The sequence below is a fragment of the Geospiza fortis genome, unplaced genomic scaffold, assembly GCF_000277835.1.
Source record: "Geospiza fortis unplaced genomic scaffold, GeoFor_1.0 scaffold524, whole genome shotgun sequence".
Classification (NCBI taxonomy): Eukaryota; Metazoa; Chordata; class Aves; order Passeriformes; family Thraupidae; genus Geospiza; species Geospiza fortis.
Genome location: NW_005054437.1, coordinates 649781 through 654953, shown reverse-complemented (window position 1 = coordinate 654953; position 5173 = coordinate 649781). Strand labels below are relative to the sequence as shown.

At 45.2% G+C, this 5173-nt stretch overlaps 1 protein-coding gene across 1 annotated transcript in view; it reads right to left on the bottom strand.

Annotated features, from left to right (window-relative positions):
* OSBPL5 (oxysterol binding protein like 5) overlaps positions 1-670 on the bottom strand; it is a 135506-nt gene extending 134836 nt beyond the window's left edge. The window contains exon 1 of the mRNA XM_031062115.1: positions 209-670. The gene's annotated coding sequence lies outside the window, so the exon portion shown is untranslated. The remainder of the gene's footprint in view (positions 1-208) is intronic.
* Between the last annotated feature and the right edge of the window lie 4503 nt (positions 671-5173).

Below are 5173 nucleotides of genomic sequence, written 5' to 3'. Positions count from 1 at the left end.
CCCTTCGGCTTGTTATTCCTCCCCGCACTCCCCGCAGTTTGTGTCTTTCTTCTCCTCGGCACAGGGAGAGCCTGAAGCCGAGGCAGAGTAAATAAAGCAAAACTACCAACCCCTTAAACAAGAATCAGGCGGACCCCCCGGCCAGCAAGCAGCGAGCCCTCCCTGGGGTTCACTGACGCCACGCGCAAGATAATGGAGAAAAGCCAACCTGGAGGAATCACCACGCTGAAGCCCTGCAGCTGCAGGAGCACTTTGTCTCAGCATCCAGCCACACGCCTCCACCGACGCCGTGGCTCAAAGGCGCCCATGCAATATGCAGCCCTGACACGCAGCTGGGCACGCTCCCAGCTTCGCCTGTGCATCCAGAGCGAAAAATCAATCCCATGGCAAGCACGGACCCCTAAGCTCCTCCAGACGAGGAGGACAGTCCAATCATCGCATCCCTGGTCTCAGCCCGCCTGCCCTTCGGGGGAGGCATGACTTTACAGGTAGCAGAGTATCTGGTAAAGCATCACGGCAGAAAACGGCCCAGCCGCACACATTTAACTGATGCTTCCTCTCTCCTCCACTCTGAGGGTCCCACAGTTCAGCACTGGACTGAGAATAGGAAGCCAAACAGGACTTCACACCTCCTTCATCTCCACGGGAAGAGATGTAGCAAAGTTAAAAGACACCCAAACTTTCTGAAACCAAAAATCACATGAGGGGATAATGTGACCAACATGAGTCTGACTTACATCACTAAAGTCTGAATCACCCATGTAGAGCTGAAGCTTTGGTGCAAAACACAGCATGAAGCTCAGACTCATGCTTCTGAAACCAGAAGCATTAAATCATGTGCCTGAAATGCTTTACTACCCCACCCTTCACAGAAGAAGGTGGGGTAGTAAAGAAGAAGCCAGATCCTTTTTCTCTTTAGTGTGTGCAGGGGCTGAACCAAGACAAAGATCACTAGCTCTGATGTTCCTCATATTACACGGAAAGCCAGCTTCCAGCACTAAAGAGAAGCAACTCATTACTTGAAAAGGTCTCCCAGATCTTAATGAAAAATTCTGAATTCATCCCAAGATGCAAGCTCAGCTTGGACCAGGGCACAATCTCTCTCACTTACTGCCTCCAGCCAACTCCAGCCCAGGGGGGGACTACAAGGCTTCACCCTGCATCACTGATATCCACATACCTAATGCCAGTAGAGGTAGCTGATTTTCTCCTGGTGAGAAATGGCACATAGAGCAGAATGCATTGTACCTAGGTAGGAGTAGAGCATGGTGCTGGAAGGAGAAGTCACCATCCATTTTTGCTCTTTCCTGGAAAGAAGCACTATAAACACAGCATAAACAATGAACAGCTCACACAGCCTAAGCTGTCCCTGCTATTCAAAAGTCGCCACAGACCTTCTCTACCCATTAAATAAGCCCCTGAATCAATTGCATAGAGCAGGTGATTCTAAGTTCACCTGTATTTGTTGATTTCTGCCATCATCTGCAAGGTGTGGAGAGTTGTCATGATTCCAGCTGCCTTCAAGTTGGTGGGGATTTTCTCTTAATCCTTACCAAAATTTAACCCTGAGGGCAAGCCTGTACTGTGCAATGGGGCAGGGCACTGCATGGAGATGCCAAGGCCTCTCATCACCCTGGCTCAGGGCACTGCCAGGTTGAGCCATCCTCTCAGAGCATGAAGCAACTCACGTCGCCTCGTGCTGCCTTCTCACTCTCACTCTCCCTGCTGCCTCCTGTCCTGACTGTTCCAGGCTACACTAGGGTCCTTTCTCTGTCCTCCACTCCCTTCACCCTTCTGCTTTTAGAGTTGGAACAGTCAAATGCATCCAGGTAGCTTGCCAGCACCTTGTCTGGTACAAATGGCTTTTTAACAAAAGCATGGACTTGACATTGGTCCACCTGTCTGTATCCAGGCTGGCTTTGTCCCACCATGGCTTCTCAGCTACTTTGGTACAGAGATCTACGGTTTTTAGCACCCTACGTGAATCTTGGTGGGACTTAGAGTTCACTTCCCAGGGATTTCCATTTTGAACATTTTTGAAAACCCATCTAAAAGTGTTTTGGCTAAGATTTCTACTAAATTATTTTATTATCAGGCAACCATTCCATGATTACTATGGTTTCATCTGCCACATTGCTACAAAACACTCATTTGATAAAAAACTGAGCATCCAAAATTATTTCTGTCAAAACAGTTAGAGACCTTGATAAAGAAAATAATACATGAGGTTTTCCTATGTGCTCTAGGACAGTGCATGAGGCATTAGTGATACACAGAACAGAATACTTGTCAGTTAAATTGTCAAAATTTTGTCCATAAACTGAAGAAAATGAGAGAAAATTTACCTCAGACTGATGCTTTGTGTCATGCAGCCATGGCATTTCTTATGGTCCAGGGAGCCCTGAACTTGAATTTGCTGTGTCTTCAGACCTTGCACCAGATGGGTCCCCTGACTCTGGGTTAGAGCAATCCATCACTTCCCTGTCTGTCTGTCAAAGCTGGGACCTAGATCTGTTCTTCCCCTTATAAGTCCTCCACAGAAATGTGTGGAGTAAGCTGGACCGCTTCAGTAAGCAATGCAAACACTAATATTTTTGAAGACCATTTTCCACAGCCCTCTAGTGTCTGTTCTGTTAACAGCCATTCAGAAAACACATCTGCTGGTTATGTGCTGTCTGCAGTCGATGCAGATACACCTGAGGTATGTATCATAAAAAACCCTCAGTGGGTAGATGTGGAGTAAAGAGCTCATAACCCAGCCGTGCATTTGGGATGAGCTTTGTTGTGTCCTAATGCCACCTGAGCTCCCTAGCTTAAAGCTCATTCATCAGTGTCCCCCAGATATCACATATGCCTTTGAGAGAAGCTTTTTGATGGATGTACCTTGCAGTTAGGGCTGAGGACCCTTCTGGCTTCAGCTCTCCTTTGCAAGAAATCAGCATTCCTTTCAGGGGGTCTGCAGCTGTGGTATTTCCTTTGTGCATTTGCCAGTGTTTGCAACACTAAACTTTCCTAGCACAGAAACAAAATTCTGTCCTAAAAGGGCTTGTAAACTGGTGTGAACTCTATCATAAACAGGGTAACAAAAGCAGCAAAGCACAATAAGCTTTAATTCTAGTGCTGGGAGAGTCTAGTCAGGCTGTTTCAGCTGTTGTTACTTCAGTCCTAACAATCCAATAATGCAACTCAAAGACCTTAAAAGTCAGTTGTCTAGAAATTGTGGTAAATGCAGACAGGCAGGTGAGCAGCAGCAACAAAGAGAGCTCTGAGTCCTCTCAGGTCAGCAGCCTGCCTAGGAAATCATTGCAGTGCTTTCCCCTGCATCTTCCTTTTCAATCCTCCACTTTCACAGCTGCTGAACGAGCTCCTCTTCCCCCAGCAGAGATCAGACCCCACCTATGTGAACTGTAAATGCATACTCATTTTGCAGAGTCTGTCAGACTTGCATTTTATGCTTTCCTGTATCTCACAACATAGTTACAATAGTTCTACAAGCTCCCCTTCATGACTAGATAGTTAAATGCCATAAAAGCCATAAGATATATTTGTTGGCCTCTATTAAAATGAAAATGGAGAGGATCATTTTGCTTCTCTTCACACAGTGAAGCAAAAGATCATATTTCTATCATTATAATTACTACAATGGCTCTAGAGCCATAACCACATTAATCAGACATCATATGAATGGTTGTTAGCATTGTAAGATACTTGCCCTTAAGCTCATGGCACATAGTGAGACAAGAAGCAGGAAGCTTAAAAGAAATGAGTGAAAAAATGTTATTAAACACGGGTCTTTATCATTAGTCATAAGCTTCACAGCTGTATACAATTAATGATAAGAAAAAGATCACTTTTACCCACAAATGTTTTCCAGTGCAGTGTTCCTTAGCAAAAATATTCAATGTCATAGCTGGATAGAGCAGGAGTTTCTTGTTAACAAATAGTAGTCTGTCTATTTAGAGCTCTGAAAAAAACATGTTTGTTCATTTTACATTTTGAAAAACAGAGCTGCTGCTAAGCCAGGATCCTAATTGCTAGTTTGCTGGAACAGGTCTCTGGAGAAGTTAGAAAAACCACAACCATCTCCCTGGGCGCCACTGGAGACTAGAGTCCTCTTGTGGCAAAAGGTAGAAGAAAATTTCCAGTGACTGATTACTGCTGAAAGCTGGGACCCAGTAAGAGGTGCAGGGAGTATCTACTCTGTAAAGGGCTTCGTGTCACATTGCAGAGCATAAAAGCAGTAGTGTGAAGACTTCACAGCTGGCAGTGGGCAAGCTTCAAAAGGAGCTGGATGCCAGAGTGCTTTGATACTGCAGACTTCTGTTTGCTGTGGTAGCTCCTTTCTGTTAGTGTGTTCCCTGCTGAGATGATGTTTCTGACTGGGTTTTTTTGTTTGTTTTTCTTTCTGTGTCTGTTAGCAGAGGTAATTTTTCCTGAGTGGTTTGCTAGCAAAAATTTTTTCTCCTGGCTAATATATTCACTGTACAGTATCAGAGGTCAGCTCCCATCCTTCTTTTCAGTCTGGCTGAGGTAGGCAGATAACACAATTCTAAGACCTTGTTTAGATCTTGCTGCTCTGTATTCCATCTCCTTTTCTGCTGTGTTGTCTCCTATCTGCAGTAGACCCTATGGTCTGCCTTGAGCTCATCTTAGGAGGCATTTCTATGAATGATGGGTGTTGGCCATGTTAGTGCCATGATCCCTGCCTGGAACAGCACTGCAGAAGATGGAGTAGGTAAATAACCTGAAAATCTTTCTTTACTCACACCCCATGGTCAGAAAGCTTTCCCATGTCCACATTTGGGCTTGAGTTACAGCAAAGAGGTTATCTGGCTAGCAATTTTACCCCATGGGCCAAGCCTCCAAAGGGCTCATGAGCCTCTCACAGCTCTGGTGGTCCTGCCAGCAAGATTTTGAGCTTCCAGTAAAAGTCTCCAGCCGGAGCTTGTAGCACAGGCTTCACAGGCAGCTTTAAAGACCTGCCAGTAGCAAGATAAAAGATACCAGCTGCTCTTGCCTGGTTTATTTTCTCTATCCAACCCATCAGTTGCTTGAATGGTGCCCTACTTTTTATAACCTTAGCCTCCAGGATGTTTTTCAGGAATCTAAATACAATGCCATTTCAACTACTTCACTCCAGACCTCATTCCAGAGAAATTGTTTGTGATCTTAG